Here is an 11,769-nt window from a genome sequence, read left to right as displayed (position 1 = left end):
AGTCCAATACTAGGGGAGGTCCTCCTTCCCTTCCATCTGACTCTAGCCTATCAGGTCTCATCAGGACACATCATCTTCCTCTGTGGTCTGGCAAGGCTGCACACTCGCCCACAAAGGGGAAGAGGTTAAAAAGCCAGCCACTGAGTTCATGTCACAGACAGCCCATGTACCCCTTACTAGGAAACACACTTGGAAACTGAGCAACCAATGGGCTTCCTTTGAACAGGGATCTAGATCCTCTCCATGCATGGTCCTTAGTTGGAATATCAGTCTCTGCAGGCCCTCCTGGGCTCAGGTACTTTGGCTCTGTTGTTCTCCTTGTGGAGTTCCTGACCCCTTTAGGTCTTTCTAACTCCCTCTTCTTCCATAAGGATTCCTGCACTCTGATTTTAAATCAAAGGTTTGGTGGCTCAGTTGGTGTGCTGGCTGAAACTCACCTTATTTATTAATAATTCTCTTCCACCAGGCTGTGTTCAGCCATCTTTCCTTCCAATTTAGTGAGTCCACTTGGAAGGAACATAAGGGAAGAAGAGGGAGGGAGGGAGGGAGGGATTGGGAGAAGAGGCAGGGGTCTACAGCCAGGGTACAAAGTGAATAAAATTGAAAGAAAGAAAGAAAGAAAGAAAGAAAGAAAGAAAGAAAGAAAGAAAGAAAGAGAAAGAAAGCCTCTGTCCATAAGACTTACCATTTGTTGTTGCTGTCGCTGTTGTTCCGGAACTACTGTGGGCCCTTTTCCACCACAGTGTCACCTAAGTTTTTGTGGGTCTCTGGGCTTTAGGAGCTCTGCTGTGGAGCAGGGACAGGAACTTGGACTCTGCCCTCTCTGGTAAACTTCTGTTCTGAATGGCAGGCTCCATATTCCAAAGGCAAAATTAACTCAATGGGAGTTTTGAAAGTTCTTTGTCTCATGTGTTTGCCAGGGCATTTGTGTGTGTGTGTGTGTGTGTGTGTGTGTGTGTATTAGTATACAGGTGATTCAGCTGCCTGCCTTCAGGGTCCTAGCAATTATCTTACTTCATCACCTGCTGCCACCTCCAGGTACATCACCTGTGTGCAGGGATAAAAAAAGACACCTCAGCTTTCTCTCTCTCCTCTCTGTCTCTCTCCCTCCATCCCCCCTCTACTTCTTCCTGCTGTTTCACTCTCCCTTTCTCTCCCTCTCTTTACATCCCCCTCTCTATGTCTTCATAACTCACTAACTGTCCCTACCCTCCATCAGCCCTCACTCCTCTTTTCTACAATAAACTCCTTTATACCTGATCTGTTGTGTGGTGTGTAATTCCTCAGGGGAAATAACTTGGAGTGACCCATCATGGTGCCCCTGCTGCCTCAATATACAACACTGTGTGCGCATTTTCGTTGGTTCTTTTTCCTCTGTTGATTTTGTCCTGTTTTTATTTTGTTTTATTGTATTATTCCTTATATGTCTGTTTCTTTTCTAACAATCGATAGAAAAGGAGTTGATCCACATGGGAGCATAGGTTAGGAGGAACTGGGAGGAGCAGGGCAGTCAACCATAATTAAAATATTTTATATGAAAAAAATAAACATTTTTAAGAAAAGAAAATAGAAAAAAATGTAAAATACAGATAAATTTATTGTTTGAATATTCATTTTAAAAATAGCTTATGTGGTAGGAGGGGCAAGATGGCGGCGCCGGGAGGACTCTCATTCTGAGCAGCAGCACAGCAGGATCAGCACAGTGAACAGCAATCAGAACTCTCGGCCATAAAACACAGTCATTGTGTTTCCCAGGTGAGAGGATACCCCACGGTGGGGGATTCAATCAGCTTTTAACTCACCCTGCTAAACCGCGGAAGAGATCCCGGTTCCGCCAGACACTTGGCTGCCGGCCGCCAGCCCCAGCCCCAGCCCAGAGCCACAAGCCAGTGTCTCTGTTCAAGGTCCCAGACTGAACCTTGGGCACCACACTATCAGAGACTGGAATTTTCAGTCGAGAGATAACCCCAGGGTACAGGAAACGATTGGGACCGGCCTTAGGTCACCCAGACATCCCCTGGAAAAGACTCGGGCGGGTTCCACGGGCACCCCAGGAGCCAGCCCGGAGCCAGAGCCCAGGACCCAGGTTCCTGCACAGAGCCCTGCCGGCCTGCGCGCCTGATTCGCCGCCGGAGATAGAAATGGCGGGTCTGATCTCAGAGCACTCAGCTCACCCCCAACCTGAAAAGGTCCCCGGAAAATTACCCAGCTTAGGGAGCCACTCAGGCTCCCAAAAGCCGCAAAGGCAGACACAGGCAGTTTCTGCGCACCAGACAGCTGGCAGAGACTGAGCCACCATCACACAGCTGTGCTCCAGGCACAGGAAAATTTCTGTGGCCAGCCAGCTGGCAGACACTGAGCAGTGTGCATCAGGGCAAAAAAAGACACTAGGAGTCCGTGTCTCCAGAGAATCCACGGGGAAGGAAGGAAACTGTACTGATCTAAATCACCCAATCCTTCCCTAGAAAAAGTCTAGCAGTCTAGTGGGGCCGAGGCGCCAGCACTCAGCTGTGCTCCAGACACAGGCACAAACAGTTGAGGCGCGCCTGATGTCCAACTGGGTCACAGCAGCTGATCATTAAATTTACAACAAGAAACCCAGAAACAGGGCAGCTGCCCTCAGGACTTCCCTGGGTGAGAGGAGAACCCTCTCGACTAACAAAGACCACAGTTACCACTCAGGTCTATATCCCTGAGGTGAGCAACTCCTGAAAAAACACCAGCCATCCAGGGACTATACCCAAAAAGCTGAGAAGACATCCACCACCACAGGATCCCCAGGAACCACCAGAAAATAACCCCAAACTCCTAAGATAACACAATGGGTAGAGGCCAGCGTAAAAGCTCAAGCAACAAAAGACAGAGCAATATGGCATCTCCAGAACCCAGTTACCCAGGGGCAAGTAGCCCTGGACACCCCACCATAACTGAAATCCAAGAAGATGACCTAACAAGTATGCTCATGAAGATGATAACAGAGGAAACAAATAAGATTCGTAAAGACATAGAGGAAGATAAACTCAAACAGAATATTGCCATCCGTAAAGAAATAGAGGAAGCTGCAGCCAAACAGTTTATGGCCTTTAGAAAGGAAATGCTTAAAACACTGAATGAAATGATAGAAACAGAGTTGAAAGAACTAAAAGAAAAACAGGAAAGTACAATCAGACAGGTGAAGGAAGTAAACAAAACAACTCAAGACCTGAAGATAGAATTGGAAAAATTAAAGAAAACACAAATGGAAGAAATAATGGAAAGGAAGAATCTAGGGAAGAAAACAGGAACTACAGAGGTAAGCATAACCAACAGATTACAAGAGATGGAAGAAAGAATCTCAGGTGTAGAAGATACAATGGAAGAAATCGATGTATCTGTCAAAGAAAATGTTAAATCCGAAAAATTCCTGACACAGACCGTCCAAGAAATGCAAGACAATATGAAAAGACAAAACCTAAGAATAATAGGTATAGAGGAAAAAGAAGAATCCCTTCTCCAAGGCCCAGAAAATATTTTCAACAAATCATTGAAGAAAATTTCCCCAAGCTAAAGGAGAGGCCAATTAGAATACATGAGGCCTACAGAACACCCAACAAATTTGACCAGAAAAGAAAATCCTCCCGCCATATAATAATCAAAACAGTAAGTATACAGAACAAAGAAAAAATACTAAAAGCTGCAAGGGAAAAAGGCCAAGTAACATATAATGGCAAACCCATTAGAATCATACCTGACTTTTCAACAGAGACTATGAAAGCCAGAAGGGCCTGGACGGATATCATGCAGACCCTAAGAGAACACAGATGTCAGCCCAGGCTACTATACCCCGCAAAACTCTCAGTCCTCATAGATGGAGAAAAAAAGATATTCAATGACAAAAACAAATTTCAACAATACCTACAAACAAATCCAGCATTACGGAAGACACTGGAAGGGAAAATACAACCCAAGAAAGCTAGCTACATTCAAGAAAACACAGGAAATAAATAACCTCACTTCAGTAAAACAAAAAGCAAACAAGCACACAACCTGATGACCACAGCCAACATCAAAATCAAGAGATCTAACAGCCACTGGTCATTAATCTCTCTCAACATTAATGGACTCAACTCTCCAATAAAAAGACACAGATTAACAAAATGGATACGTAAACAAAACCCAGCAATCTGTTGCATACAAGAAACACACCTAAGACACAAAGATAGACATTACCTGAGGGTAAAGGGTTGGAAGACGACTTTCCAAGCAAACAGACCCAAGAAGCAAGCAGGAGTAGCCATTCTAATATCTGATAAAATAGATTTTCAACCAAAATTAATCAAAAGAGATGGGGAAGGACACTGCATACTCATCAAGGGAAAATTCCACCAGGAAGACATCACAATCCTGAACATCTATGCCCCAAATACAAGGGCACCCACATTTGTGAAAGAAACATTGATAAAATTTAAAGCACATATAGATCCACACACATTAATAGTGGGAGACTTCAACACCCCACTCTCAACAAAGGACAGGTCAACAAAACAGAAAGTAAACAAAGAAACAATGTCTCTGACAGAGGTCATGAATCAAATGGACCTAATAGACATTTACAGAACTTTACACCCAAACACAAAAGAATTTACCTTCTTCTCAGCACCTCATGGAACCTTCCCTTCTCCAAAATAGACCATATAGTGGGTCACAAAGCAAGCCTCAACAGATACAAGAAGATTGAAATAATCCCATGTATCTTGTCTGATCACCATGGAATAAAGCTGGACCTCAACAATAACAGAAATAACAAAAAGCCTACACACACATGGAAACTGAACAACTTGTTACTAAATGACAGCTGGGTCAGGGAAGAAATAAAGAAAGAAATTAAAGTCTTTCTAGAAATCAATGAAAATGAAGACACAACATACCCGAACCTGTGGGACACAATGAAAGCAGTGCTAAGAGGAAAGTTCATAGCACTAAGTGCCTTCAAGAAGAAATTCGAGACAGCTCATTCAAGCACCCTAATGGCTCACTTAAAAACCCTAGAAAAAGAAGAAGCAGACACACCAAGAAGGAGTAGACTGGAAATAATCAAAATCAGGGTTGAAATCAATCAATTGGAAACAAATAAAACAATTCAAAGAATCAATGAAACCAAGAGCTGGTTCTTTGAGAAAATCAACAAGATCGACAAACCCTTAGCCAGGCTAACTAAAAGGCAGAGAGACACCACCCAAATCAACAAAATCAGAAATGAAAAGGGGGATATAACTACAGACACTGAGGAAATACAAACAATCATTAGGACTTACTTCAAAAGTCTATATGCCATAAAATTTGAAAATCTAAATGAAATGGACAATTTTCTTGATCGATTTGACTTACCAAAACTGAATCAGGACCAGGTAAATCAACTAAATAGTCCTATATCCCCCAAAGAAATAGAAGCGGTCATCAAAAGTCTCCCATCCAAAAAAAAGCCCAGGACCAGATGGCTTCAGTGCAGAATTCTACCAGACCTTCAAAGAAGAGCTAACACCAATTCTCTTCAAACTATTCCACAAAATAGAAACAGAAGGAATATTACCAAATTCATTCTATGAAGCCACAGTCACCTTGGTACCTAAACCTCACAAAGACTCAACAAAGAAAGAGAATTTCCGGCCAATCTCCCTTATGAACATTGATGCAAAAATACTTAATAAAATACTTGCAAACCGAATCCAAGAACGCATCAAAGATATTATCCACTATGACCAAGTAGGCTTCATCCCAGGTATGCAGGGGTGGTTCAATATATGGAAATCCATCAATGTGACCCACCATATTAACAAACTGAAAGAAAAAAACCACATGATAACCTCCCTAGATGGTGAAAAAGCCTTTGACAAAATCCAACATCCATTCATGTTCAAAGTATTGGAGAGATCAGGGATACAAGGCACATATCTAAACATAGTAAAGGCGATATACAGCAAGCCTATAGCCAACATCAAACTGAACGGAGAGAAACTTCAAGCAATCCCACTGAAATCAGGGACAAGACAAGGCTGCCCACTCTCTCCATATCTCTTCAACATAGTGCTGGAAGTCCTTGCTAGAGCAATAAGACAGTTGAAGGAGATCAAGGGGATACAAATTGGAAAGGAAGAAGTCAAATTATCACTATTTGCAGATGATATGATAGTATACGTGAGTGACCCCAAAAACTCTAGCAGGGAACTCCTACAGCTGATAAACACCTTCAGCAAAGTGGCCGGATACAAAATTAACTCAAAAAAATCAGTAGCCCTCCTGTATACAAAAGACAAAAGGGCTGAGAAAGAAATTAGGGAAACAACACCCTTCACAATAGCCACAAATGACATAAGGTACCTCGGAGTAACCCTAACCAAGGAAGTCAAAGACTTGTATGAAAAAAATTTCAAATCTCTGAAGAAAGAATTAGAAGAAGATATGAGAAGATGGAAAGATCTCCCATGCTCATGGCTTGGCAAGATTAGCATAGTAAAAATGGCCATCTTACCAAAAGCAATCTACAGATTCAATGCAATGTCCATCAAATTACCAACACAATTCTTTACAGACCTGGAAAGAAAAATTCTCAACTTCATCTGGAATAACAAGAAACCCAGAATTGCTAAAACAATCCTCTACAATAAAAGATCTTCTGGAGGTATCTCTATCCCTGATCTTAAGTTGTACTATAGAGCAACAGTTTTAAAAACTGCATGGTACTGGCATAGAAACAGAATGGTGGATCAATGGAACTGAACAGAGGACCCAGAAATAAACCCACACACTTATGGACACCTGATCTTTGACAAAGACGCCAAGACCATACAATGGAAAAAAGATAGCATCTTCAAAAAATGGTGCTGGTCTAACTGGATGTCTACATGTAGAAAAATGAAAATAGATCGATACTTGTCACCCTGCACAAAACTGAAGTCCAAGTGGATCAAAGACCTCAACATAAAACCAGACACATTAAATCGGCTTGAAAAAAAAGTGGGAAATACCCTAGAACTCATTGGTACAGGGGAAAACTTCCTGAACAGAACACCAACAGCACAGCTCTAAGAGCAACAACCAATAAATGGGACCTCATGAAACTGAAAAGCTTCTGTAAAGCAAAGGACACCATCATCAAAACAAAGCGACCACCTACAGATTGGGAAAGAATCTTCACCAACCCTTTATCTGACAGAGGACTCATATCCAGTATATATAAAGAACTAAAGAAGCTGAAAAGCAGCAAACCAAGTAATCCACTTAAAAAATGGGGAACAGAGCTAAACAGAGAATTCTCTGTAGAGGAATACCGAATGGCAGAGAAGCACTTAAAGAAATGCTCAACCTCACTAGCCATTAGGGAAATGCAAATCAAAACAACCCTGAGATTTCACCTTACACCCATGAGAATGGCCAAGATCAAAAACTCAAGTGACAACACATGCTGGAGAGGTTGTGGAGAAAGGGGAACCCTTCTCCACTGCTGGTGGGAATGTAAACTTGTACAACCACTCTGGAAATCAATTTGGTGCCTTCTCAGAAAACTAGGAATAGCACTTCCTCAAGATCCAGCCATACCACTAGTAGGCATATATCCAAAAGAGGCGCAAGTACACAAAAAGGACATTTGCTCAACCATGTTTGTAGCAGCTTTATTTGTAATAGCCAGAAGCTGGAAACAACCCAGATGCCCCTCAACTGAAGAATGGATGCAGAAATTGTGGTACATCTACACAATGGAATATTACTCAGCAATGAAAAATAAGGAAATCATGAAATTTGCAGGTAAATGGTGGGACCTGGAAAGGATCATCCTGAGTGAGTTGTCCCAGAAGCAAAAAGACACACATGGTATATACTTACTCATATAGACATACATAGGACAAACCCACTAAAACCTGTGCATCTAAAGAAACTAAGCAAGAGAGAGGACCCTAACTAAAATGTCCAATCCCCATCCGGAAAGGCAAAGAGGATGGACATCAGAAGAAGAAGAAAACAGGAAACAACTTAGGAACCTACCACAGAGGGCCTCTGAAAGCCTCTGCCCTACAGAATATCAAAGCAGATGCTGAGCCTGATGGGCAACTGTTGGGCAGGTGAACGGAATTTTAGGTAAGAACTTGGAAATAGTAAGAGCTGGAGAGGACAGGGTCTCCACAAGGAGAGCAACAGAACCAGAAAATTTGAACACAGGGAACGTCCCAGAGACTCATACTCCAACTAAGGACTATTCATGGAGATAACCCAGAACCCCTGCACAGATGTAGCCCAGGGCAGTTCAGAGTCCAATTGGGTTACATAGTAATGTGAAGAGGGACTGCCTCTGACATAATCTGATTGGCCTGCTCTTTGATCACCTCCCTCTGGGAGGGGGGAGCAGCCTTACCAGGCCATAGTAGAGGACAATGCAGCCACTTTTGATGTGAACTGACAGACTAAGATCAGAAAGGAGAGGAGAACCTCCCCTATTAGTGGACTTGGGGAGTGGCATGCAAGCAGAGGGAGGAGGGAGGGTGGGATTGGGAGAGGAGGAGGGAGGGGCTTATAGGGGGATGCAGAATGAATAAAGTGTCATTGATGAAAAATTTTTAAAAAAAGGGAAAAAAATAATTTAAGAACCTTAAATGACTTTCAAAAGTGGAGCAAAACATGGAGTTAGTCAATTTACATGGAGCACATCTTGCCCCTGGGGGCAATGGTCCCTGAACCTACTCAGACCTCGGACACCACCACTGCTAGTTCTAGAACTGACGCAGGATGTTCCAACGAGGCGGTTAAGGCTTCTCATAATATTTCCTGTAAGCCCACACCTGTTTGTCTATATCCCCCATTTTTATTCATTTTTAGCCAGATAGAGCCAAGTAATTGTGGTAATGATACTTGCTTTTTTGCCCCATGCTGGAATGCTAGTAAATTTAGGTATGCCCTGGTTACTCGCATGCCTCGCTGGGTGCCTGTGCCCGTTGATGCCCCTCACGCTATGACTCTCTTCAGACAGAAAAGAGATCTTGGAACTACAGCCGCCATTGTTACTGCCATCTCATTGGCGGCTGTTGGAGCTACCACCGCAGCCTTAGCCATGAGTCATACTGTGCAGACTGCTCAGACCCTGAATAATCATTTAGCCAATGTAGCTCATGCCTTAGTTGTACATAAAGGAATTAATGCTCAACTAAAAGGAAGCTTGATGGTGTTCAATCAGAGGATTGACCTCGTGCAGGAGCAAATTGATACCCTATGGCAAATCGCTCAACTTGGATGTCAATGAAAATATGCTGGACTTTGAGTCAGTAGCATATAACATGAGAATTTTTCCTGTGCTGCAAATCTGTCTAAACAATTGTCGAGCTATATTTTAGGTAATTGGACTGGAGAATTCGATACTACGATGGAGCAGCTGAGAGTGGCCATTGTCACAGTAAATTCTACCAGAGTGGACGCAGGACTAGCCACAGGATTATCACCATGAATTGCTGCAGCCATGAATCATCTGAAGGAATGGGCGGGCATGGGAGCTTTAGTAGGCCTTCTGGTGTTGGTCTCCTTGGTTTGCCTGTGGTGTATATGCAAGATTAGAGTCTCACAACAGCGTAATGCAGCCATGATCATTCAGGCCTTTACAGCCATTTAAGCAGGACATTCTCCCCAAGCATGGTTGGATACCATAAAATGGTAAAATGTTAGGCTCAGGATGCAAGGCTAAGCACTGCACTCAGGGTCAGCTGCTTTGGACCCAGAGAAGAGCATGTCTGATTGCATGCAGGTTGATGCCCCAGGTCCCGCCTCTGAGAAAAAGGTATCAGACGGGTCTGATACTCTTTGGGTGGATGACACCTAAATGAACATCGGTACAAACTCCAAATTTATTTCTAATATCAGAGATCAGACCTCTACTCTTGCCTGATGCGTCTAAAACAAAAAGGGGGAACTGTAGAGAGCTGCGGAATGCTGTGCCTTAAAGATGGAGCTGGTGTCTGCTTTCCACCTTCCCGATGGTGAGTGCTTTCTGTCACGAACAATTCCACATTTGGCTAAGGCTGAGGATTTGGCTTGCTTCCATGTATGTGGACCTATCTGCATTGCCCCCGTGCCACGCCTGGGTTGGCTACCCAGAGGCTATTTAAGCTGTGGGCTGGCTTTCCCCAGGGTCAGATGATTGTTCAAGGTTCCTGAATAAACTGCATTGAAAAAAAAATCAGAAGCCCTCCTGTATACCAATGACAAAAGGGTCAAGAAAGGAATTAGGGAAACAACACCCTTCACAATAGCCACTAATAACATAACGTACTTTGGGGTGACACTAACTAAGCAAGTGAAAGTCATGTTTGAGAAAAACTTCAAGTCTCTGAAGAAAGAAATTGAAGAAGAAATCAGAAGATGGAAAGATCTATCCATGCTCATGGATCGGTAGGATTAACATTGTAAAAATGGCCATCCTGCCAAAAGCAGTCTACAGATTCATTGCAATTCCAATCAAAATACCAACTCAATTCTTTACAGACCTTGAAAAAAAGATTCTCAGCTTCATATGGAGAAACAAAAAACGCAGAATCTCCAAAACGATCCTGTACAACATCTGGAGGTATCTCTATCCCCGATCTCAAGTTGTACTACAGAGCAATAGTAATAAAAACTGCATGGTATTGGCATAAAAACAGATAGGAGGATCAATGGAACCACATAGAAGACCCAGAAATAAACTCACACACCTATGAATACGCGATTTTTGACAAAGAAGCTAAAACCATTCAATGGAAAAAAGACAGCATCTTCAACAAATGGTGCTGGTCCAACTGGATGTCCACATTCAGAAAAATGCAAATAGATCCATATTTATCACCCTGCACAAAACCAAAGTCCAAGTGGATCAAAGACCTCAGCATAAAACCAGATACTCTAAAGTTGTTAGAAGAAACATTGGGGAACAGCCTAGAACTCATTGGCACAGGAGACAACTTCCTGAACAGAACACCAACAGCACAGGCTCTAAGAGCAACAGTCAATAAATGGGACCTCATGAAACTGAAAAGCTTCTGTAAAGCAAAGGACACCGTCATCAAAACAAAACGACCACCTACAGATTGGGAAAGAATCTTCACTAACCCTTTATCTGACAAAAGACTAATATCCAGTATATACAAAGAACTAAAGAAGCTGAGAAGCAGCAAACCAAGTAATCCAATTAAAAAATGGGGAACAGAGCTAAACAGAGAATTCTCAACAGAGGAATATCGAATGGCAGAGAAACACTTAAAGAAATGCTCATTCTCATTAGCCATCAGGGAAATGCAAATCAAAATGTCCCTGAGATATCACCTTACACCCATCAGAATGGCCAAGATGAAAAACTCAAGTGACAACACATGCCGGAGAGATTGTGGAGAAAGGGGAACAATTCTCCACTGCTGGTGGGAATGTAAACTGGTACAACCACTCTGGAAAGCTATCTGGTGCTTTCTATGACAATTAGAAACAGTGCTTCCTCAAGACCCATCTATACCACTGCTAGGTATATACCCAAAGTTTGCTCAAGTACACAAAAGGGATACTTGCTCAATCATGTTTATAGCAGCTTTATTCGTAAATAGCCAGAACCTGGAAACAACCCAGATGTCCATCAACGGAAGAATGGGTACAGAAATTTTGGTATTTCTACACAATAGAATACTACTCAGCAATCAAAAAGGAGGAAATCATGTAATTTGCAGGCAAATGGTGGGATCTAGAAAAGATCATTCTGAGTGAAATATCCCAGAAGGAGAAAGACAA

This window comes from Meriones unguiculatus, chromosome 10 (assembly GCF_030254825.1).
Source record: "Meriones unguiculatus strain TT.TT164.6M chromosome 10, Bangor_MerUng_6.1, whole genome shotgun sequence".
Classification (NCBI taxonomy): Eukaryota; Metazoa; Chordata; class Mammalia; order Rodentia; family Muridae; genus Meriones; species Meriones unguiculatus.
This window is presented reverse-complemented; position numbering follows the sequence as displayed.